Here is a 27,108-nt window from a genome sequence, read left to right as displayed (position 1 = left end):
ATCTGTACACTTAAATTTTATTTTTTCTACTGATAATGTTATTTGTGTAATATACTTTTAGGCTGTAATGTTAATGCTTTTGTCTCTCCTTGCTTCCACGATCGCCTTGAGACTGCTTTTGAAAATCCCTTAACTTTTTTATTTTATTTTGGTCCAACAAAAGGGAGGTTTGGAGGCCTGGTCGAGGACCGGGCCGCGGGGACACTAAAGCCCCGAAATCATCTCAAGATAACCTCAAGATAACATTTGTCCTCCTCTACAACAGCTGGATGATAGTGTATACAATTGTCTCCCTGACAGTGCAAACCCAGTTTAAACCCTGGTAAATGGCCCTTATCTTCTGCACTATCTAAGGCTTCCACCCCCTAGAGAGAGAGACGTTATATCAGCCATAGAAGATATCCCATTTCTCAAAAAGATATCATATTGGCCTTGCAATATAAGTTCAGCAGGTAGTTAATACAAATTTCCCTGTCAATCTGTACATTGCCAACTTCCCCGTATAGGTTAAGGATCACATTTGGCTGGGATATCTCCCTTGAACGCAATTCTATCTATGGTTACCCTATAATTGGTCAGCAATTCCTCGCTCCCTTGTTTTTTCTATGTAATTCTCCTCTCAACTTGCTGTAAATTAATTCCAAAGGTCTTATCACAAATCCATATCCTCATATCCCTTCCAAGTGGTATATAGTCGTATTGTCTTAGTGCTTTCGTCTGATAGTTACCTATCTTATCTAGGAAAGTCACTTCTCACTTACCTTTGATTTACCTATCCCTTGCCTAGGAAAATCACCTCTCCCTTGCCTTGAAAAGTCACCTCTCCCTTGCCTTGAAAAGTCACCTCTCCCTTGCCTTGAAAAGTCACCTCTCCCTTGCCTTGAAAAGTCACCTCTCCCTTACCTAGAAAAATCACCTTTCACTTGGCTATGAAAACCAGCCTTGAGTTCTATTTATTACCCTATGACTCCTACGGGCTCACCATAGCCCGTGCTGCTCGAAACTTCTTGTTCCAAGTAGCGAATCTTAAACAGCAACAACATCCTATGACTGCAATATCATTTCCCTTCTACCTATTTCACCGAGAAATAGATCAGTAACCAATTTGATCCCCACGAAAACAGTTATGAAAATAAAAAAGCCTTTCTCGCTGTTCAAAATGTAGATAATGCCGCGAGGGAATTTATCAGTTCAACAACAGAGGTTTATCAAATGCAAATCGGGTGTTGCAAAATATGCGGGTTCAAATGCGCGTTTTTGTATCCAATGTTATTTTTCCATCAACAAATCAAACAAGAGTGAGGTATAGTGGTGATTCAGTCAATTGTCAATCAGCAGGATTTTGGCAATTGGCTAAAAAGTCAAGATTTTTGATGATATTGCTCGAAGTTCGTGATTTGACCGAAATGCAAAGTTGAGGAGTGTGATGATTGGAGAGGAACTGGTAGTATATATTTTGCCGGTTGTCAAGATCTTGGTGGCAGGTGAGGCTGGCTTGACAGTTAACTTTCTGATTATATTTTGTGGTACGTGTGACGAAGGATTGTCATTGGAGTCGGACATAGTAGGGAAGCTTGGCTAATCTCTCTCCCCGCATAGTACGTTACAATCAGCGGTATGTTGTAAGATTTTCGCCGAACTGTAAGGGGAGTATAGGATATTGGTGGCTCTTGTAGGTGAAGGATTGGATCGAATAGCAATGTGTATAGGATTTTGGTGAATGTTGATGTGAATGATTTTTCCTGAACGGAGGAGTTGTAGGATTTTGGCGATGAGAAGGATTTGAGGGAATATCGTATCGACCTCCACGAAATCTGTGAAAGGTCATAACTCTTCAGAGTTATTGAATAAACATGTGTAGGTGTTGCATTCTTTGCAGAGCATCTATTTCATCTTCTGAGTCCTCCACCCTTGTTCTTTCATTATCTCGCTCTCTCTCCTCTTCTTCCCTTCCCTTCCCTTTATCACATTTCTCATGTCGCCCTTTTTTCGCCTCTCTCTCTCTCTCTCTCTCTCTCTCTCTCTCTCTCTCTCTCTCTCTCTCTCTCTCTCTCTCTCTCTCTCTCTCTCTCTCTCTCTCTCTCTCTCTCTCTCTCTGACACATACACATAATGATTTAAGAGTAATTAGTCTTATGAGCACTATTAAGACGTCTGTATATCGCACTTAATTGGATATGCTGTCCCTAGACTTTAATTAATGATACCATTATGTCTAGTCTGCCTGCTCTTTAGTACGACCCTTGCACATATCATCCACGAGACACAATAGGGGTAGAGCCTTGTGGGGCCCCCCATAGTATTCTCTCGAATGTTTGAGGTGTGTCAGTTCTATGTCGATATATCCGTTGGATAACATGGGAGGAATGTGATAGATAATTTCTCTCGAATCGCAACTCCAGGTTATTGATAACCTGGAGGGAGGGTGAAGAAGAAGCTCGTTGTTGTCGACTCACTGAGAGCTTCCTTCCCTACAGCTTGTCTTTATCTTACTAGTTTGAGGTTGACTGTTGTACACCAATTTGTTCCTAATGAGTGCAACCTGAGGCCAGAAAGGGGTTACTTAGGGTCAGTGAGATACTACCTGAGCAAAGTGAGGGCTATCTGGGTTCAGAGAAGACTACCTGGACCCAGATAGGGCTACCTGGTTCAAAGAGGGCTACTTGGGTCCGTAGAGGGCTACACCTGTGCCCAGAAAGAGCTTACCTTAGCCCAGGTAGTACACTCAGGTGTCATTAATGATCGTGGTGGACTTACTACAAGGCGATGCTCAGTAATTTATTTTGTGTGGGGACAGGCAGCCTGTATATAAAATCGCTTTAGAACTCTACTACCCGATCAGGGTTCGAACCTCCTTCACCAGTGATCGCATGTAAGAATTAGTTCTAGAGCATATTAACCAAGTTCCAGGACCAAGATTCAAACTGTAGTCATAGAATTGTTTAGTGATGTATAGCTTGAGGACCAGTCAAGCTTTGTTTCATATATATATATGCGTCGTACTTAAGAGCCAGAACCGCACTATTTGGCCTAGTATACGGACCAGCTGGTTCCTGAACCTCAGTGCTTGGACCAGCTGGTTCCTGACTCCTCAGTGCTTGGGTCAGGTGGTTCCTGAACCTCAGGACTTGGACCAGCTGGTTCGTGGGCGACAGTAACCGGTTCTGGCCAATTGTGTATCACTGCCCAAGTTGTCTAAGAGTTGACAGGCAACTTATAAAGATGAAGAGGTCAATTATAAAGAAAAGGAGAGACATAGGGAAGGAGAATGATGGAAAATACGAGGTACAGAGAAAGAGAGATGTACAGCAAGAGATATATGAAAGGGAAGGACATAATGGGAAGGGAGAGAGAACAAAGAGAGATAAGGAAAAGAGAGAGATACAGGCAGAAATATGTTGTATTTTTATATTGATTCAGAACAAACAGACTCCATATAATGCCTTATAAGACGCTGAGAGCATAATATAACCCTCTCCCCCCTTCCCCCCCCCCCCTTACAAAAACAAGAAAAGGCGCCAAAAATGAAGGTAATATCTTTCGATGAAGGCAGGAATGAAAGAAGCAGCTTTTTGCAGCTTTAGCGGCTTTAATCACGCCTTGCTATAAAGAAAATGGAAAGAGAGTTTACCCTTTAGGACGATGGACAAGCTTTCGGACCAGCGACGCCCACCAGGGCCAGCAGGGTCTCAGACCTCACCAAAATATCACAACTGCGTCATCATTGCGTCATCTCTGCGTCACTGCGTCATAACTATACACAAACTTAACCTAACCTATCCAAATTCAATCTAACCTAACCTATTCTAACCCAATCTAACCTAACATATTCTAACCCAGTCTAACCTAACCTATCCAAATTCAATCTAACCTAACCTATTCTAACCCAATCTAACCTAACATATTCTAACCCAGTCTAACCTAACCTATCCAAATTCAATCTAACCTAACCTATTCTAACCCAATCTAACCTAACATATTCTAACCCAGTATAACCTAACCTATCCAAATTCAATCTAACCTAACCTATTCTAACCCAATCTAACCTAACATATTCTAACCCAGTCTAACCTAACCTATCCAAATTCAATCTAACCTAACCTATTCTAACCCAATCTAACCTAACATATTCTAACCCAGTATAACCTAACCTATCCAAATTCAATCTAACCTAACCTATTCTAACCCAATCTAACCTAACATATTCTAACCCAGTCTAACCTAACCTATCCAAATTCAATCTAACCTAACCTATTCTAACCCAATCTAACCTAACATATTCTAACCCAGTCTAACCTAACCTATCCAAATTCAATCTAATCTAACCTATTCTAACCCAATCTAACCTAACATATTCTAACCCAGTCTAACCTAACCTATCCAAATTCAATCTAATCTAACCTAAGGAAAACAAGAAATAACTTGTTTTTTATTAATTTTGCGCACGAGGTGTGTGACTTCAATATGATGTCATACTGATCATGCTGGTTCAGGGCTTTCAATCCTACAGATAGTAGGTGTGGGAGGGGGAAGTGTGTAGGGTGAAGTGTGGGACGGGGGGCCATGAGGGAAACTGGAGGCAGGGGAGAGATGATTGATGTGTATGTGTGTGTGTGTGTGTGTGGGTGTGTGGGTGTGTGGAAGCCTACTGCAGTGTGGCTGGATGCTGCTGGACTTCTCTCTCTCCCTCTCTCATCTAGGTCTTCATCAGTTCTGCTCCATCACCCAGCAGGAGGGACCACTGTATTCTCCCTTCTCTAGTTCCCATAATGTCTATTTCACCAGTCTCTCTCTCTCTCTCTCTCTCTCTCTCTCTCTCTCTCTCTCTCTCTCTCTCTCTCTCTCTCTCTCTCTCTCTCTCTCTCTCTCTCTCTCTCTCTCTACGCCTGGGGTGACGTAGGCAGACCAGAGGGGCCCTCGTGGCTGAACAGGGCGCCCACGGCAATAATTTCTAGCTAGATTTGGCTCTTGTTAGAAATAGTGTTGGAACATAAAATATTTCTCAAAGGGGATTTAACTACATCACGAAGCCCTTTATAGTGTTTAATTCCACAATGAAAACAAAAGAAAATAAAAAACATCAGTAAAATCCTATTGTCTTGTAGGATGTTATTTATCAGACGGGAGAAATGAACAGTGGACCGAGCGTGTTCAATATTAAATATTTCTCTTGTCTTGAACACTCAAGTTATCGTTTGGTTTCAAAGCAAGACAATGAAAGAGAGAGGTCATTTTCCCCAAAAAAATTTTGGGAATTTATTTCAATTTTCTTTAATCGTCTATGTGATTACACAATAAGTTGATCGAAAAGCGTCTAGAAGATCCTAGGGAAGTGCCACGTAAGTAAGCCACGCCCTCAGAGATGCGTGACCCAATCAGAGGTGAGGTGAGAGCTATCTCACCTCTGATTGGTGAGGTAGCTCACCTCTGGCCATGTCACGATTGGCTCCAACTGACGAAGAGTTTAAGTCTATCTCCAGGAGTCATGCGAGTTAGATGCGAGACGGAGTCATAATTCGAAAGTCATTTTCTTGTGTAAGTGGGAAGGGTGTTGGACTATGTCAGAAGAATGACATAGTCCAGTTTGCTGTGTGTGAAGGATAACAAATTCGTAATACTGTTTTCTACAGGCAAGCCAGGAAAGAAAGTAATGATGAAAGGTTCGTCTTCGAAATCGTGCGAGGAATTCTATTCCACTAGCGTGAAGCTCACGATATTCTTCACTGGTATGTGTTGAATCAGGTCGTGCGGTGCCGCCATGGCTGTGTCATCAGCCGCTGTGTCATCAGCCGCTGTGCCACCAGCCGCTGTGCCACCAGCAGCTGCTCTCTACACACTCCACCAGGAATTGTTCATCATTTCACCCCGTATTTCTGGCACTGTTTTCCATCTCGCCCCGGGCCTTTCACCAAGCCGCAACCTGTCACCGACCCATCACAGCGCCACGACCCATCACTGAGCCAAGACCTCCCAGTACTGAGCCGCGGCCCATCACCGCTTCTGGTGTGAATGATGACTGCGCCGAGGACCAGATGTGATTGATGTCAGGGTGTGAGAGATGCTGGGGGAGAGGGGGCGGGTCCGGCGGGTTGAATGTCCGTCTCTCTCTCTCTCTCTCTCTCTCTCTCTCTCTCTCTCTCTCTCTCTCTCTCTCTCTCTCTCTCTCTCTCTCTCTCTCTCTCTCTCTGGAAATATATACATTGTTATATTTTTTCAATTTTCTTTTCTCCTACTTAGATTTTTGTTAAAGTTAGGTTAAGACACATCCGCTAGTTTTAACCTTGTCTCCATTTTTCTCCCCTCGTCTCACGGATGCTCCCTTTCCCCCTCCTTTATTCACTGTGAATGTCATTGATGCTCCTAATACAACAGCAAGCTAAAAGTTAGGCTCATCTTCAGTGTTTCCTCTCACGACAACGTAACTTATCATTATCTGCTCCCAGGAAGACATTCCGCAAGTTGTGATTAATGAATCGTGTAGTAGTGGCTTCTTGCCTTGAATGTGTGATGTGGAGTCTTCAGCTTTAGGCATGAAACACAGACCAATGAAGTAAACATTCCACAAGAAAGGGCTATGCACACTGCTTTGTGATACACTGGCACCAATTGAGTGGTTCTCGTATTTTTCACCATTGAGAACCACTCTTAGAGATCGTTCTTCAAGATAATCCCAAATTAGTTGTAAGATGGAACCTGGAACATCTAGTGAACAAATCCATAAGGGCCGTGATGTGGATTCGAACCTACGTCCGAGAGCATCCCAGACGCTGCCTTAATCGACTGAGCTACGACATGGAATAAGAATTGCAACCAGAAATTCCACTGAATTTATTTGTTCATTTGATACATCACGCTATTGTGATTTCTGTGTGTCTGGAGCATCTAGTGTTGGAAGCTTTACAGTTAGACCAAAGTGCCCTCCATACACGGTGACCTGCAGTGCCGAGTGCAGCACCACAGGTGATCTTGGAGTGGTCCAGTGATTGACGCTACTGATGGAGATTTAACCTAAGATAAACAGCACAACGACCTCTCCTCATTACACTGTAATTGATCGTCAAAAAATGCTGTCATTTGTTGTGTAACTGTTGTCTCAAGACTTTTGCAAGTGATCGAATGCAGAGACACTGGCCAGTAGTTACTAACCACTGAACGACTCTTACATAGGGAGAGCCAAATTCATTTAGCTAGGCAGAGTAGATAGAAGAATGTGAGAGGCAATTCCAGCTTGTCCGCACAACTGCCGTGACAGTCTTGGGCTGACCTTATCCGGCCTTACCTGTATCTTGTGATTTATGGAGATGGTAAACGTCAACTTGGTGAACTTCAGAGAACTTCACGCAGTTCTTGGATGAAGATATTGTGGTTGTCGTTCAGGAGTGTGGCCCTGCATCTTAGGGCTGAGCCTTTGAGTCTTTGATTTTACAGTCTTTCAGCTGTAAAATCGTACGCCATTAGGTTAGCATTTCCCTGATTGCTGGTTGCAACAGTGTCATCTTTAAGGTTTGTTGACCAGACCACACACTAGAAATTGAAGGGACGACGACGTTTCGGTCCGTCCTGGACCATTCACAATCGACTTGAGAATGGTCCAGGACGGACCGAAACGTCGTCGTCCCTTCAATTTCTAGTGTGTGGTCTGGTCAACATACTTCAGCCACGTTATTGTGACTCATCGCCTGCATCTTTAAGGTTTATTGGCGGGAGTGTGTGTCCAAATATCATTATTTTTGCTGTTCTTTAACCACAGACTATCAGGCTTTGGAGTCAACACTTGCTGATGTTCGTTTTCTTCTTGTTTCTGGTTCTCATTTTGAGATTCCCCCTTCTCTCACTCCCTTCCTCTCCCTTTCTCTCCTTTTCTCTCTCATTCCCCTTCCACTCTCGTTCTGTCCCCTTTCTCTCTCCTCCACTCTCTTTTCCGCCTCCCGCTTCTGTTTGTCTCCCTTAGTTTAGTGATTATTCTCGATTCTTGTTTGTTCCTCTGCATCACCCGAGTCCGCCATGCTAAACTGGACCAGTCTCCGCCACTCTGGACCAGTCTCCGCCACTCTGGACCAGTCTCCGTCACTCTGGACCAGTCCCCGTCACTCTGGACCAGTCTCCGTCACTCTGGACCAGTCTCCGTCACTCTGGACCAGTCTCCGTCACTCTGGACCAGTCTCCGTCACTCTGGACCAGTCTCCGCCACTCTGGACCAGTCTCCGTCACTCTGGACCAGTCCCCGTCACTCTGGACCAGTCTCCGCCACTCTGGACCAGTCTCCGTCACTCTGGACCAGTCCCCGTCACTCTGGACCAGTCTCCGCCACTCTGGACCAGTCTCCGTCACTCTGGACCAGTCTCCGTCACTGTGGGCCAGTCTCCGCCACTCTGGACCAGTCTCCGCCACTCTGGACCAGCCCTCCGTCACTGTGGATCAGTCCCCGTCACTTTGTACCAGTCTCCGTCACTCTGGACCAGTCCTCCGTCACTCTGGACCAGTCCTCCGTCACTCTGGACCAGTCTCCGTCACTGTGGACCAGTCTCCGTCACTCTGGACCAGCCCCCGTCACTGGACCAGTCTCCCGTAACTCCAACATCACGCCAGTTGCTGCCAACAGCTACAACATAATATATCACTGTCCTTACTCTAATCTTTCCTCACCTTTGAGCGCATAATATCCTCTCTCTCTCTCTCTCTCTCTCTCTCTCTCTCTCTCTCTCTCTCTCTCTCTCTCTCTCTCTCTCTCTCTCTCTCTCTCTCTCTCTCTCCTGCTCCCTACCTCCGTCCTCTCGTAAATCTATATAATCACAAATCATGTGGATGCTGGGTTAATAAATACTGTTAACATTGTCAGGCTTATCAGGCCTATAATATGTGTTACTCGAAGCCCCTTATTTTGGGAGAGGTCCGCCCTTACGACGGCTCTTATCTCCCCACGGGGCTGGTGATGGCCTGAGGGGGGGGGGATAGAAGGATGGAAGGAGGATGGAGGATGGTATTGGTTGTGGCATGAAAGAAAAGGGAGGATAGGTAAGGATGGTGAGTGTGAGTGGTCTTTGGGTCTATCTCTCTCTCTCTCTCTCTCTCTCTCTCTCTCTCTCTCTCTCTCTCTCTCTCTCTCTCTCTCTCTCTCTCTCTCTCTCTCTCTCTCTCTCTCTCTCTCTCGTACTAGCAGCCGAAGCATTTGTAAGATAATATCTTTGCTTGCTTAATCGGTGCCTAAATCATATTCCCGTCGGTCTCCATACACTCGAAACTTACCCTCCGAGTGGCCTAAGGAACGACATCGTTACAGCTGCCTCTGCAACGACTGAATCACTTCTAAAAACAGATTCTGATCCTTAACATCTAAATTTGAATTCCCAAATATATTTTCCTTTCCCCTGTCCAATCTTGGCTTTAATCTTTGCTCCAAGCTTGTACCTTCCTGGCTGTCAGCAGTCACGCAGGCCACCGCGGCCGGGGAGGACTGGTTAATTGTCTTCCACGTGGCAGGTAGGCGGCAGGGAAGGTAGGTAGGCTGCAGGGAAGGTAGGTAGGTTGTAGGGAAGGTAGGTAGGCTGCAGGGAAGGTAGGCAGGCTGCAGGGAAGGCAGGTAGGTTGTAGGGAAGGTAGGTAGGCTGCAGGGAAGGTAGGTAGGCTGCAGGGAAGGCAGGTAGGCTGCAGGGAAGGCAGGTAGGCTGTAGGGAAAGTAGGTAGGCTGCAGGGAAGGCAGGTAGGTTGTAGGGAAGGCAGGCAGGCTGCAGGGAAGGCAGGTAGGTTGTAGGGAAGGCAGGCAGGCTGCAGGAAAGGCAGGTAGGTTGTAGGGAAGGCAGGCAGGCTGCAAGGAAGGCAGGTAGGTTGTAGGGAAGGCAGGCAGGCTGCAGGGAAGGCAGGTAGGTTGTAGGGAAGGTAGGTAGGCTGCAGGGAAGGCAGGTAGATTGTAGGGAAGGCAGGCAGGCTGCAGGGAAGGTAGGTAGGCTGCGGGAAAGGCAGGCAGGCTGCAGGAAGGTAGGCAGCAGACATGCAGGCAATATTACAGGCTGGCAAGCTTGACAGGCAAGCAAGATTACAAGCAGGAAGATAGAAAAGTGAATCAGTGAGTTGATGTGCGATTGAATGTCTCATACATCCCCACCATCCCTTCCCCCCCACATCCTGCCCCCCCCCCCCCTCCTGCCCCCCCCCATCTCTTGCCCACCATCCCCCCCCCCACCTCCTGCTGGCACCACACTGGTGGCTGCTTCAAACTTCAACCTTTTTGGCAGGGTTGAAGCTTAGGTTCATTGCTCACTCGCTGGCTCACCCACTCGCTGGCTCACCCACTCGCTCACTCGCTGGCTCACCCACTCGCTCACTCGCTGGCTCACTCGCTCACTCACTCACTCACTCGCTCGCTCACTCTCACACTTACACACACACACACACACACACACACACACACACACACACACACACACACACACACACACACACATGTATGCGTGTGAGTGCGTGCGTGCGACTGCGCGTTCGTTCTTTAACTCATAAACAAGTTAGGTGTTTTTTCCATTCACTTACTAATAGCTGTATACAGAATTACCTACAAATGAGATCCAACCATAAAACAGAAAACGGGGAAGAGAAACAATGGCCAACAACTACAAACACATTGTATTTCGGCGAATCCAATTACATTATTTCAAAACAAACGCGAAATACGCCAAGGGGGAGGTGGGTGAGAGAGTGTATATCAAGGGGGCTAGAGATAATCGGATAAGAAAACCCACTTTACATGAATATCTTTAACCGGCCGACTCAACCGGACTCACATCCCTCTCGGGGCGAAATTCAGTTGTGGAGATTAACTTGAGATGATTTCGGGGCTTTTTAGTGTCCCCGCGGCCCGGTCCTCGACCAGGCCTCCACCCCCAGGAAGCAGCCCGTGACAGCTGACTAACATCCAGGTACCTATTTTACTGCTAGGTAACAGGGGCATAGGGTGAAAGAAACTCTGCCCATTGCGCGGCAAGAATCGGTCATTTTTTCCTTCGGGTGAAGGATTGGTAGGCCGATAAAATTTAAAAACACGTTAAAAATTAGATTCCTATGAAAAGAGTGTTTGAGGTTGGAAATCAAACGGTTGGGGATAGCCTCTTCCAACTTTTAACAGGAATTGTTGGTTGGTATGTGCCCAACAAGATTAGTGGGTGGGTTAGGGAGGGGTTGGCATCAATGAAAAGAGTACCACAAGACACACTGTGAAAGCTTCCCCCTTGATGAATCTTCATTCATATATATATATATATATATATATATATATATATATATATATATATATATATATATATATATATATATATATATATATATATATATATGTGAAGATTCATCTCCGTACACCCCTACCCACAGAGACAGAGAGGCTCAGACAGACACAGACATATATGAAGACATATAAACACAGAGACAGGAAGACTTAGAATAGACAGACATAGTAAATTGTGAGTGACAGGTCGATAGACATAGAAAGACAGAAAATTAGAGAGATAGACTGACAGACGGACAGAAACAAAAATATATATATACAGACTAACAACCAGACACAGATCTGAGATGCCCAGCTAACCCACACATGAAATCTTATAAGAATGATAATACTGTCTTCCTCTTACCGTCTGTCTCTCCTCAACGTCTCCTCATCCTTTACCGTCTCCTCACTATTCTCTCCTCCACCGTCTCTTCCTCCTCACCGTCTTTCTGCCCTTGTGAGTGACGGGGAATGAATGAGATGACAACTTTTTTTTCCGCCTTCAACTTTCATCAGGACAGCAAAACAGGATGAAAGAGCCATCTTATTACCCTCCGACTCTCATCTATTTCACGCAGAACCAATACCCAGGGACAAGGATGCTTCCTCTGCAGCTTGGATAATATTTTAATTATGAATATTCTGATGCCATGTGAGAGTATTCAGAGTCAAGGAGATCATGGGGTCATGTAGAGAGTGTCTCTGCGTCATGAGTGGATATGGTGCATGGGGGCTCGAACTTGGTTTCTGGATCTGCAGTTCCTAGTGTGTCTTCTCTCCTGGGAGAGGGAGGGTGTATCTGGGGGTCCCCAGGAGAGGGAGGATGTGAGGGACCTTAATACATCACGTTGAACACATCCCAGAGATCACAATACAACACGTCCAACATATCCCAGAGACCTCACAATACAACACGTCCAACACATCGCAGGGACCTCAATACAACACGTCCAACACATCCCAGAGACCTCACAATACAACACGTCCAACACATCCCAGGGACCACAATACAACACATCCCAACACATCCCAGGAACCACACAATACAACACGTCCAACACATCCCAGGGACCACACAATACAACACGTCCAACACATCCCATGAACCTCACAATACAACACGTCCAACACATCCCAGGAACCACAATACAACACGTCCAACACATCCCAGGAACCACAATACAACACGTCCAACACATCCCAGGGACCACAATACAACACATCCCAACACATCCCAGGAACCACACAATACAACACGTCCAACACATCCCAGGGACCACACAATACAACACGTCCAACACATCCCAGGAACCTCACAATACAACACGTCCAACACATCCCAGGAACCACAATACAACACGTCCAACACATCCCAGGAACCACAATACAACACGTCCAACACATCCCAGGAACCACAATACAACACGTCCAACACATCCCAGGAACCACAATACAACACGTCCAACACATCCCAGGGACCTCAATACAACACGTCCAACACATCCCAGGGAGCTCAATACAACACGTCCAACACATCCCAAGAACCTCACAATACAACACGTCCAACACATCCCAGGAACCACAATACAACACGTCCAACACATCCCAGGAACCACAATACATCACGTCCAACACATCCCAGGAACCACAATACAACACGTCCAACACATCCCAGGAACCACACAATACAACACGTCCAACACATCCCAGGGACCACAATACAACACGTCCAATACATCCCAGGAACCTCACAATACAACACATCCCAACACATCCCAGGAACCTCACAATACAACACATCCCAGGGACCTCACAATACAACACATCCCAGAGACCACAATACAACACGTCCAACACATCCCAGGGACCTCACAATACAACACATCCCAACACATCCCAGAGACCACAATACAACACGTCCAACACATCCCAGGAACCACAATACATCACGTCCAACACATCCCAGGAACCACAATACAACACGTCCAACACATCCCAGGAAAAACACAATACAACACGTCCAACACATCCCAGGAACCACAATACATCACGTCCAACACATCCCAGGAACCACAATACAACACGTCCAACACATCCCAGGAAAAACACAATACAACATATCCCAGCACATCCCAGGAACCACAATACAACACATCCCAAGGACCTCACAATACAACACATCCCAACACATCCCAAGGACCTCACAATACAACACATCCCAACACATCTTAGGGACCTCACAATACAACACATCCCAGGAACCACAATACAACACATCCCAGGAACCACAATACAACACATCCCAACACATCCCAGGAACCACAATACAACACATCCTAACACATCCCAGAGACCTCACAATACAACACATCCCAACACATCCCAGGAACCACAATACAACACATCCCAACACATCCCAGGAACCACACAATACAACACATCCCAACACATCCCAGAGACCTCACAATATCATGCAAAATATTTTTGCCTTCAAATTCTCTAGCAAAATTTTTAGTCACAAATTGTTCACATTTCAAAGGCATATAATCAGTGGAATGTACAGTGAACATTTGAAATAAAACAGCCGTTCTCTTGCCACATAGTGATGGTGCTATTGTTCTGGCTTTGTTCAACACAACACCCGGCTTGTTCAACACTGAAGAACCCACTAGTGTTGTTCAACACAACACCCGGCTTGTTCAACACTGAAGAACCCACTAGTGTTGTTCAACACACAACACCCGGCTTGTTCAACACTGAAGAACCCATAGTGTTGTTCAACACAACACCCGGCTTGTTCAACACTGAAGAACCCACTAGTGTTGTTCAACACACAACACCCGGCTTGTGTTGTTCAACACACAACACCCGGCTTGTTCAACACTGAAGAACCCACTAGTGTTGTTCAATACACAACACCCGGCTTGTTCAACACTGAAGAACCCATTAGTGTTATTCAACACTATCATCCTTAGCTCACAACTGAAGGACTCAAATCCCAACCCTGGACAGGACAGAAACCGTCGGGCACACTTCCATTCACCTGATGCACCTGTTCACCCGGGGACAGGCAGGCAGGCAGCATTCCCCCCTCCCCCCCAACAAACAGGAATTATATTAACATAAACAAACACACAATTCTAAACATCAACAGAGACGCCCATTAACGAGCAAACAAGAGGAGCCAATTAGCGTCAGCATGAAACATTGCAGGGGGACGCCGCCCCCCCACCCCCCGTCTCCTGTTGCAGGACCTCCTTGCAAATAGCGCCCCCGCTCAATCACTGTCACATCAAGTGATGGATGGATGGGTGATTGATCAAGAAGTTGTTATCCTTCATGTCGGTCCGGAGTGAATAATTTACCGCGTGATTGATGGCCGTTGTCAGATAATATTATTTAGTAAGCATAAGACTCCTTTTCTGAGTTGATTGTCTGGTGAGTTGACAGTTGGCAGAGGGGTTGACAGCTGGCAGAGGGGTTGACATCTGGCAGAGGGGTTGAACAGCTGGCAGAGGCGTTGACAGCTGGCATATTCTACCCTGGAGCCTTCACAGAGATTGATTGATTGCTAAACATTAAGCCACACAAGAAGTGGAACGGGCATGACCTTCACGGAGTTATTGTTGTTGTTGTTTAAGATTCGCTACTTGGAACAAAAACTTCCAAGTAGCACGGGCTATGGTGAGCCCGTTGTGCTTTTTCGCGGAGACCTTGACGTCCTTAATATAATGGTTCCACGACTGACGCTCCTCCAGTCCCCCATTCACACCTCTCTTAGACCCTCTACCATTATGGGAATCCTCCAAGACACTCCTCCAAAACCTGCCTCTTGAAGGCCCTTCCACCACATTAATTCACCTCTAGGTCTCTCTTATCGCCTTGAGTCCGTCTCATGACACTCTACCAGTGTTCGAACCCCTTCAGGGCTCTTGGCAAAGGTTTTAAAATCTCTTAATATAGTTTGAGTCGCTTGAGGCGGCCTTGGAATCCTTCGAGGACTCCTTGAACCCTTTTGGGCTGACGCTCGCTGTTCTGAAGACTCCTGAAACCGCTGCAACTTCTGGAGTTTATTGTTTTTATTCGTGACTCTCACCGGAGTTTATTCCTTGCAGAGTTAGATTTGTTCAGAGGAGAATTTTTGTTACAAATATTAAAAGAGAGATTTAATTTATCTTACAAATTTGGACACAATTTTATTTCTGTATGAATTTTGTGTTTTTTTCACATTTAAGGAAGATAACGGAGATGTAAATGATAATATGTGGAATATACACAGCGGGTGAACGATCTTTCTATGTTATTCTATAATAACCGACCGTCCACAAGTGGTTGGGCACCATTCCTATCACTCCGTCCCATCCCAAATCCTTATCTTGATCCCTTTCCAAGTGCTGTATAGTCGTAATGGCTTGGCGCTTTCCCCCAGATATTTCCCTCCCTCCTGTTATTCTAAGTATACAGTAGTGAATATTCGACAGCATCAGCTTGAGGGGTATTGAATCCTGCATAGTGATAAGATCTACCTGTGTGTTAAGGGGCTATCTTCGCCCTCATCTTCTAGCTAGTTCCAGTTCCCTACTTGGCTAACACTAAAGGATTAGTTTTTGATGTCATGATGGTTTGATGCGTTTCTGGCCTCCAGGAGTGGTCTCTCGTGGTGGTGTTGTTGGTTGTGTGGGTGTTTCTGGCTTGGTTTCACTCCCTCGGTTCTCTTGGTTACGTCTCTTATCATGTGGTCTCTTGCTAGTCTCTTGGCGTCGGTACATCCACTACCATCTTCACTCCTTTCTCATAGTGTGTGTGTGTGTGTGTGTGTGTGTGTGTGTGTGTGTGTGTGTGTGTGTGTGTGTGTGCGTGTGCGTGTGTGTGTGTGTGTGTGCGTGTGTGTGTGTGTTGGAAGATGTACTCACCTAGCAAAGTGCTGGGATTATCTTCAGTTCCTAGGCCCATCTCTTTGACAGTTGGTCGACTGCCTTAACTTAGATTTTATCACATCCACTTTAAAACCCGTGTGGGCTATGGCGCCAGCTTCAACTATTTCTGTGCCTGGCTTGTTCAACATTCCAATAGCCACACAACTGCAAATATTCTTTCTAGTACCTAGGTTCCTCACATGTCAAATGGGCTATTCGTGTAACCCTCTGTCAACACCTCATAAGTATTTTATGTTGATAAATAATTCTATCGTGTTGAGCACAGAAGTGTCGTGGAATAGATTTCATGTCGTGTTTCTTCGTAACTCACGCCTGTCAATTGACGGATTAGGAAGGTGGCAAGACTATCCCCTCCGGTGTCCCGTGTTTTCTTAAGGGGAAAGGGGGGGGGGGTTAAGACAGGTGCAGCGTGATGATTGGGTACTTATTCAAGTTCTTCCCGCTTAAGTGCGCTGCGGAGGTTATCCCGCTGATATGCTCATCTGGGGAGAGGTAGTGAGTGTGATATCTCCTCCCAGGTGTTATCAGTCACACAAAGTTGCTCTCTACCCTACGCTGGTATCCTCCCTCTCTTCTCCTTTCCATATCCATCATCTTTAATAATTTAACACGAGTGGCTCCAAGCAAGTTGGACCAAGTTATCACTAAGTCAAGCCTGGCCCCCGTAAGGTATTTTGTTGAATAGGTCAAAATGTATTACAAAAACATTTTGTTTCTACTACTCCACAAAGCGTTTTTATCTTCACACACGTACAGAAAATAAATTAAATATTCTTGACTGGATATTGCTAGGAATCCAAATATATAAAATGTGTATGCTAAGATCTGCCCTCGTCTCAGAAATGATACAAGTGTTTGCCTTACTGAATGTAAGAAATATCGTCTACTCTATATTGACCACATAGGAAAACAATTTTTGAAACAAAAATATTGTTAGAGAAGGATCAGAAGCAAATACCTTGTTTGCACTTCTATGAATTCAATCATACTCTTGATTGGAACAATATTGAAAAATGCATCCGAATCATTTTGCCAAACAGAATAACTGCGGAATCTTGTTTATATAACTTATTAACCATGAATATGAATGGGGTGTACAAGCATATGTATACAAGCGTATGAATAGTGTGTGTACACGCATACAAATGCGGGTGTACATGAGATAACAAATGAAAATATGTATGGATCCTGAAGGATCAGTTCTAGGACTTACTGAAGTATACCTGGAGTGGGTAGTGAGAGTTCTTCTCTCACTACCCACTCCAGGTAGGTTCTTCTACTCCTCAAGCCTGGTCCTTGGGGGAGTAGATACTCAAAAACTGTATCATAAACAAGTACTAATTAACTTATGCACCTTGTGATTGGGAAACATAATCACAGTTTTAATAAACCGTGAACAATTATATCTATATTTTTATTCGTGAACTTTGTGTCAGTCGGAATTTCCTCGTTTTATAGTAAAAGTTTGGAGTCGAGTCATTAACATAAGGTAGAGCTTCATGAAGAAGTTGAAGTAGACATTCAGCAAGATGCCAAGCTCACTGCCCTGTGGAATACTGAAACCAGTTGACCAGTTGCGTGGCTCTCAGATTTTGCTCCATTGAAGACTGTTCTTATAGTGCGTTGTCGAAGGTACTTCCTATTAGATGCAGTATGGAGCCTTTGCAACTAACACAAGGTGATATACTTGTTTAAAGGCTTTTGCAATGTCCAGTGCAACGACACAACTGATCTTGGAGTCATCCAGTTCAATGAATGATGCAACTTAGTAAATTGGTTTAAAGTTTAACAGCAGAATAGTCATTCTTAAAACCATATTATAGTAACTAATGACGGTCAAATTTTTGTAATTTGTTGTGATATTGTTGTTCCAAGAATTTTAAAGCAATTGAAAGTAGTAACACTACTCGATAGTTCCTAGCTCGTTCTTTTGTTAGGCTATGACCACATCAACCTTCATCCATAACGTTTAAGGTCAGACTCCTGTAGACCTGTTACCTTGTGTATAATCCTCTGTCTTGTAGTAGTGGTAGTAGTAGGCATCCATCAGTCTCAGGAGACTATGGAGTTGCGCTCTGGTTGTCGGTCTGGAGTGGCCTCACCAGGGCTCAAAGCCAGGGTAGGTTGATTCGGGGGAGAAGCTGTTACCCAGGCAGCAGGTCCCCCCTCTCCACGGTGCTGAAAGTCTCCAATGAAAAGTCTCCAATCTTCTGCCTTGTATGACAGTAAATACCAGCATTATCCTCACTCCAATGAAACCTAATTGCATTCCTCAGATTAGACAAAATTTTAATTAATTTTTGTCAATAAAGATAATAATAATAACTCCTTGAGCTAAGCATAGTTGGTAGAGGCGAGTGAAGGCCGTAACCCTCATCTCTTTTTACACAACTTCATAACAGTCTCGGGCTGACCTTATCCGACCCCAATTGCCTTACCTGTGTTGTGAAATTTTAGGTTCTGGACTTGATCATGTTTAATGACGTCTTCAGACAACTTTGATACAACGTTTGGTTTACGCTGTGGAGGACATCGCTCTGGATCATCCCTCTGCATCTGAATAAAATGGTCAGCCAGTTGGTTGATCCTATTTTGTTCATTGCTACAAGTTTATCATCTTGGTATAGTGTCCTTAGATGAGGATCAATGCGAACCTTTGACCAGGGACCACTAGGGTTTGAATTAAACGCTCTCTCTCTCTCTCTCTCTCTCTCTCTCTCTCTCTCTCTCTCTCTCTCTCTCTCTCTCTCTCTCTCTCTCTCTCTCTCTCTCTCTCTCTCTCTCAACGCTCTCTCTCTCTCAACGCTCTCTCTCTCTCTCTCTCTCTCTCTCTCTCTCTCTCTCTCTCTCTCTCTCTCTCTCTCTCTCTCTCTCTCTCTCTCTCTCTCTCTCTCTCTCTCTCTCTCACCCTCCTCGTGCAGGTATTCTGGTATTCTGGCTTAATACGGATTAATACCCCCAATTTCCTGTTGATCTTGGACGTACTTCCGAGCGCTTACTGTGGCTGGCAGACACAGTTGGCTGTGTGTTCAGGCAATATGCATACGAATGTCAATAGGGTTATATATGTGTATGTAAGTTCACATATCTACACTCAAGCGCACACACACACACACACACGTGGACAAGGACGCGAGGATACAGTTGGAAGCTTGAAACACAAATGAGTAAAGAAGGCAAGGAAATACTCGACCTATTTCGGTTGGTCTACAAGTGGAATTATCCAAAAGATGTGGAAGCCATCGCCATCCAGATTGGGACAAAGAATTCAAACGTCAGAAATGTTCAGTTTGGACCAGTATTCCACAGTTGTGAACACAGGTCTCGGGTCGTAACTGGTAATGCGTGACTGGTCTTGCTGCTAAGTTTTAATGTTCAATTCGTTAGGAATAATGTTCTACCTTTCCCGAGCGTTGAGATCAGTTGTATAAGGTGATCCATAGAGCGTTGATCAGCTTCGCAGGTGTGTGTGAGAGAGAGAGAGAGAGAGAGAGAGAGAGAGAGAGAGAGAGAGAGAGAGAGAGAGAGAGAGAGAGAGAGAGAGAGAGAGAGAGAGAGACACTTGTCATAATAAACACGCTGCAGCCTACTGGGAAATTCGCAAAACCGTGTCATCATCATCATCATTTGAAAGAACTTTACTGCATAGAGTTTGGTGTTTCCTGGTGGTCCCAGCCTAGCCTTATGGGAGATCGTTTTCCTGCAAGGCAAACGTACAATATTCTTTTTATGTTATTCTCGAAGGTGTTCAGATTTACCTATATCTTTCCTTATCGTTACTAGTATATATATATACATATATATATATATATATATATATATATATATATATATATATATATATATATATATATATATATATATATATATATATTTTTTTTTTATTTTTTTTTTTTTTTCAAATATAGGGGAAGGGAGTACCACCTCTGGCTGGAAGAAGGGGGACCCATAGCCTCGGAGGAAACCACACATAACGCATTGGAGGGAATGTGTATTCCCTCCAATACAGTTTCTGTGTGCTTTTCTCCTACCACCCCCTTCCCTTTTTTTTTTTCCTTTATTGTGTATTTAAAGGTTACAAAACATACAAGATAAATGCCTAAAGGTTATGGATCTCTTGAAGCTCCTCCGCTTCTGGACAGGAACCGAGGACGCAGCAAGCATTTCCCCTCTGGATCGCCACACTGAGACGCTGAAATAAAAAACTGGAAGCCCTTGGGTCTCTGGTGACGTCAATGAGCTTGGACCCCAATTCCTTGAGAAATCCCAAGGCACTCTTGCCCCAGGGGCCATGCGTCTCAGACGCTATGGGAACAAAGAGGTATTGACCTTCCAGTCGCCTGTACTTGAGTGATTTTGCTGTTTCCCTGTGGTTGGCCGCCCCACCTGCTTGATCAGCTCCGAAGTGTACATAGGTGTCAGCCAGGGTGGATACACATGTGTAGTCCCACACCAACTGTCTACCCTCCTTCCATGAGTATATGGTGATGCCATCAGGGCGAAGTGCTGGGAAATCCGGGTTTTGGACCCCTAGGATGCGAGGTTCTCTCTCCGCTGGGCACCCAGCTGAGACGAGGCTTCTCTTGATGATGTCATTGACCTCGTTGTGTCTTGCATGCCAGCCCTTTGTGCTTCCGCAATGCAACCCATGCAGTCCGTATTGGTCTGCTTCCACCCTGTTGCAAATACACTTGTATTCAGTGTGAATTGGGGCACCAAGGCGGAGGGCCACTGCTACACGAAGGGATTCTGGATCTAGGCGCGTGCCCATTGCAGACATGGGTACTGCCAGGAGGAAGTCTCCTGCATGGGGGGCACGAACTGCTCTGAGGCGGGCTTTCTCCTTGTCTGATGTTGCGACGCTTAGCATGGCATCAGCTACTTTTTCCACTAGAGGGTGGTCCCAGCCGGACTGTTTGTGTTGTTTTGTTGGCTCTATAATGGTTTCTGGGGCTGCAAGAACATTCCACTGATTTGAACATTCAGTGAAAGCAGCATCGTGTATTCCTGCTGAATCTCTCAGGGTTGCAGGTAAAATATCTCTGACGAGGTCGTGCGATGCATGAGAGGAGGAAAGGAAGGCTGGTAGAGCAATTTGGGAGGCTGTGCGGACACCAAGGCCGCCGAGTCTTACAGGAAGGGTTGCTTGCTCCCACTGAGAGTCGTCCAATGGCAGGTTCAGGACTTTCACCAGCATGGACCTCAGAAGGGTGTCATACACATTTAACTTAGGGCTGCTGTAGGATGGAGAACATCTCAGAAAGTAGGTCAACTTAGGGAGAGACAGGCATCTTGTAAGGAGAAAGAGAGCATCATGGGCATCAATCTTGTCAATATATATATATATATATATATATATATATATATATATATATATATATATATATATATATATATATATATATATATATATATATATAATATATGATTTGAGAGGTATGAACTACGAGGAAAGACTACAGCCTTTAAACCTCACATCACTGGATGACAGAAGAAACAGTGGAGATATGATTACCAAATGCAAAATCCTCAGGGAATAAACAGGATAGACTATTTACAGGGGGTGGACACAGATGGGAACTTAGTATTCATTTCAGCCACATAAACATTAGAAATAATATTTCTGAATAGTTAACAAATATCATGTACTAGGAAGTGATGTGGTGGAGGCAGACGCTATACACAGTTTCAAATGTAGGTATGACAGAGCCTAATAGGTGCTGGATACAGAGTCCAATACTCCACTCGATTGAGAGTTGAGAGGCGGGATCTGAGAAGCATGGCTTGTTCACCGTAACTACAACCTGGTGAGTATATGAAGTCACCTGATAACATGAGGATAACTACACATGAAGTCGTCTGATAACATGAGGATAACTACACATAGTCACTTGATAGCATGGGGATAACTACACATGAAGTCACTTGATAACATGAGGATAACTACACATGAAGTCGTCTGATAACATGAGGATAACTACACATAGTCACTTGATAGCATGGGGATAACTACACATGAAGTCACTTGATAACATGAGGATAACTACACATGAAGTCGTCTGATAACATGAGGATAACTACACATGAAGTCGTCTGATAACATGAGGATAACTACACATGAAGTCGTCTGATAACATGAGGATAACTACACATGAAGTCGTCTGATAACATGAGGATAACTACACATGAAGTCGTCTGATAACATGAGGATAACTACACAATAACTCGCCTGAACTTACATCTACAATTCACACACACACACAAACACACACACACACACACACACAAACACACACACACACACACACACACACACACACACACACACACACACACACACACACACACACACACACACACACACAAACACACACACACACAAACACACACACACACACACACACACACACACACACACACACACACACACAAACACACACAAACACACACAAACACACACACACACACAAACACACACACACACACACACACACACACACACACACACACACACACCCATTGTATGAAGGTGGGCGTAAGCCAGTAAATATATACCATGTGCAAGCCTTTAATTGTCTTTATTTAAGATGGTGATGAATGGTTATTACTGTGTTGGTCTTGTGCCCAGAGAGAGAACAAAGGTCTAGCATAAAGATGAGACAAAAATGTATATATAAAGCACACAATAGACGGCGCTATACGAGATAATAACTGTTTATGCTGCAACGCTTTTTTTGTACCGGCAAAGTTAATGTGTTTGAGCAAATTGCTTAACATAAAAAGGCTTGAAATATGCAAGAATTAGGCACGCTGCAATGCTTGCAGTCTTTCAGTAATTAAGCACAATGTAATACCTGCAATTGTTCACTAATTGAGCACATTGCAGTGATGGCAGCCGTACAGTGATTGTGTTGCAATATGTGCAGGTTTCAACACACAAGCTGTGAGATGTTAACTTGTTATATTATTAGTTAACAGCATTAACGCATATCATGTATTAAAACTACAGTTTTCATGGAAGAGAGGAGTGAATGAGTTAATGTCGTGGTGAACAAAACTGGAGTGTCAGTCGTTGTGTGTCGATTCTGAAGTGTCAGTCGTTGAGTGAAGTGTCAGTCGTGAAGTGCATGTCAGCCGTAAGTTGTGTCAATCATAGAGAAAGTGACAGCCTAAGATGTATGCCAGGACTTAATTGAAATCTTCAGAATATACAAATTGTAATTAATTTTGTCAATAAAGATCTATAAGTCGTTGAGCGAATCAGATGTATAAGTCAATAATAAGTCGTTGAGCGAGTCAGTTCAGTGGTGTCAAACACACAAGAAATACTGAGATCCAGGATTTCATTTAAAGGTTATTGATCTTTAAATAAAGGTTATTTAACCTCATTTAAAGGTTATTGAGACCCTCTTCCTCCAGCAGTGCCACTGAACCCTCTCACACCGCAGGATAGTCCTCGTTAACACAGTAAATATTATTGAGAATAATAAAGCAGAGGACAAATTAGATAACGTTGCCATTATAATTAAACAAAATTTTAGTTAATGTGCAAACTATGAAATGAACAAATGCCTGGGGCCAGATTCACGAAAGCACTTACGAACCTGTACAGCTTTTCTCAATCTTTGGCGGCTTTGTTTCCAATTATTTAACAGTTAATGAGCTCCGAAGCACCAGGAGGCTGTTTATAACAATAACAACAGTTGATTGGGAAGTTTTCATGCTTGTAAACTGTTTAATAAATGTAACCAAAGCCGTCAAAGATTGAGGAAAGATGTACACGTTCGTAAGTGTTTGCGTAAGTTCTTTCGTGAATCTGGCCCCTGATACCTAGTATTTACAAGTATTATGATAGGAGCCTAGGAAGCAAACTTTAAATTTTGACTTCTCATAGCATTCTATGACCCAAAATGAATAACAATGATATTCTGTTTTATTTCTGGCGAAAAAATATATATAAGGGAAACACTGGCCACTTAAATAAATTGCTGGTTGATTGACTAATAACGAGGAAGAAATTAGCAGCGTTGTTCTCTATTGCACATCAATCTTCCTAAGGGACGAACTTGACAGTTTTCTCAGGTTATACACTTTATACAGAGGAACTGGAGAAAATATGTAAGCTTTTAATACTAGACTAGTCTAGTATTTAATACTAGTGTTTATAGCACAAATAGAAAAATTAAAGATGCATAAATCTCCAAGCCCTGATGAAGTATTTGTCTAGCTTTTAAAGAATAGGAGCAGCTCAGTTGTTTTGTAATTATAAATCTAAATTATTCCAGAATCCTGGAGGGTGGCCAACGTACTCCCGCCTCTAAAGAAAAATTTGGGCTTAACTTTTAACTATCAGCCAGTTAGCTTTAAGATTATAGGAACGTACTAAGTGCCTTTCCACCTTGAAAACCATATTAAAAAAAAAATTTGACAACACAATTTACCAGTGGGCGCTCCTGTTATGGGCATATAAATTTCGCTCTAATCAAAGGGAAGAGTTAAAGCAGCAGAGATTGGAAATATTAGGCAATTAATTGTCTTGATCTTGGCAAGGTTCTCGGTGCTGTACCTCACCAGATAGCGATGGAGTGCTTCGCGCCACAGGTGAAACAGTTCATTACGGCCGTAATTGTAGATATGACAGCATAAATATGATTAAATGACAGAGGGGGCCAGGCAGGAGCGGAGGGCACAGTCTTGGTTAATTGGGTATGTCCTGTGTTTATTGCCTCTTCACGATTATCATAAAATATTTTATATTCGCTGTAAACAAAAATATAAGAAAATTGTGGACGATGATATAAGACGTCTTTTAACTTAAAAAGAAAATTTGATCTTAAAGAAAAATATAAAGACCTACAAACCAACACAGTTTACACAAATCTCAAAAGCGTATGGGAGTTTACTTTGGAGCAATCGCAATCTAGTGCGCAAATCGTGAGTTCGGAAGTTCAATCCCACTGCACTGCTCCAAGCACCCCTCCTGAAGAAGACTGACGTAGTTAATCTCTGGCATGAAGATCTTTCTTGTGAGGATAGACTGAGAGGAGTGAGTCTGCAACCTTTTGGGAAGCATCGAGCGAGGGAAGATGTGATTGAAGTGGACAAATGGAGGAGAGGATATAGGGTAGAATTGGTTTGGCGGGTGAGTGAATGGGTGAAACACTTGATAAGTGGATACCATGAGGTGGTGTGGGTGTCAGGACGGGTGTCGGTGTCAGGACGGGTGTGGGTGTCAGGGCTGGGTTCGGAGTCTGTGATGGAATGGGGGCCTGCCTCTCCACCACAGACTCGGGGCCTGCCTCTCCAATACAAGACTCTGGGCCTGCCTCTCCAATACAAGACTCTAGGCCTGCCTCTCCACCACAGACTCTGGGCCTGCCTCTCCACCACAGACTCTAGGCCTGCCTCTCCACCACAGACTCTAGGCCTGCCTCTCCACCACAGACTCTAGGCCTGCCTCTCCACCACAGACTCTAGGCCTGCCTCTCCACCACAGACTCTAGGCCTGCCTCTCCACCACAGACTCTAGGCCTGCCTCTCCACCACAGACTCTAGGCCTGCCTCTCCACCACAGACTCTAGGCCTGCCTCTCCACCACAGACTCTAGGCCTGCCTCTCCACCACAGACTCTAGGCCTGGCTCTCCACCACAGACTCGGGGACCTGCCTGTATACTAGAGATAATAATGACGCTACCATCACCCACACAGGAATGACCGAGGGGGAATATGAGAGCAGAGAGCGGGTGTGATATTGTCTCCTTACTCTGTTCGCCCTCTCTTCTCTCTCTCTTCTTTCCTCTCCCTCTTCACCAAACCGCATCCCCTTTACCGTCTTTCATTTGACTTACAATGCCCTCGTCAGGAGGAAATTACAGAGGCGATCAGAGGCGTGGAGACGAGTATGATATTTATTCATAAAGCGTGTTTGTGTTTGTTTAAATGTTGTGGTGGCGCTAGAAGGTTGTTGTGGGGGTTATACAAGTCATGTTGTGGTGGCGCTAGAAGGTTGTTGTGGGGGTTATACAAGTCATGTTGTGGTGGCGCTAGAAGGTTGTTGTGGGGGTTATACAAGCCATGTTGTGGCTGGTGTAGAGGTTGTGGGTGGTATACAACCCATGTTGTGGAGGTTGTCCAGAAGTGATTTACCCTAAATATAATAAATTTCGTTCGAGGATTCATACAATGGCAAGTCAATACAGTTATCTTTCGATGAAAGACGGTACAGTCAGTGAATAAAACAAAGACACGAACTCATACTGGAAACTGAGTACCCAAGTGTCACAGAGACATTATAAACAACTTTTCAAGTGTCAGAGTAGTTAATAAGTGGAATGCACTAGGAAGTGATGTGGTGGAGACTGACGCCACACACAGTTTCAAATGTAGATGTGATAGAGCCCAATCGGCACAGGAACCTGTATACCAGTTGAATGACAGTTGAGAAGTGGGACCAAAGAGCCGAAGTTCAATCCCTAGAAGCACAGCTAGGTGAGTACAACTAGGTGAGAACACACACACACACACACACACACACACACACACACACACACACACACACACACACACACACACACACACACACACACACGTGAACCATATACAAGTGAAGAATAACGAGAAATGTGTATCTAACACACGCGTCACGTCTGGAGGCTGGGGCCCAGATGCCCTGAGAACTCCAGATGAAGACATCTTGAAAAACCACCAGTGAACTATATCGAGTGAGGGACGCGAGGCCCTGTAGAGGTCGCGGAACACACAACTATCGCTGGAAAAGGGAAAAATTACACACAGCGGGAAGCGACAAGGTACGCCGCTCCACGCCGGAACATAGCTGGGGATACCAAAAGCCTTAAAATCCTTAGGGGAAGTGGGTATTCCAAAGTTGGATATGGTGTGTTGGGATGAGTGAGGTGC

The 27,108-nt window shown here is 44.5% G+C and overlaps 1 protein-coding gene across 1 annotated transcript in view; it reads left to right on the top strand.

Moving 5' to 3' along the window:
* Positions 1-27,108, top strand: part of LOC123770736 (uncharacterized) — a 758,174-nt gene that overhangs the window by 617,475 nt on the left and 113,591 nt on the right.

Source organism: Procambarus clarkii, chromosome 56 (genome assembly GCF_040958095.1).
Source record: "Procambarus clarkii isolate CNS0578487 chromosome 56, FALCON_Pclarkii_2.0, whole genome shotgun sequence".
NCBI lineage: Eukaryota > Metazoa > Arthropoda > Malacostraca > Decapoda > Cambaridae > Procambarus > Procambarus clarkii.
The sequence above is the reverse complement of the archived record's forward strand: the minus strand, read 5'-3'. Positions and strand labels throughout refer to the sequence as shown.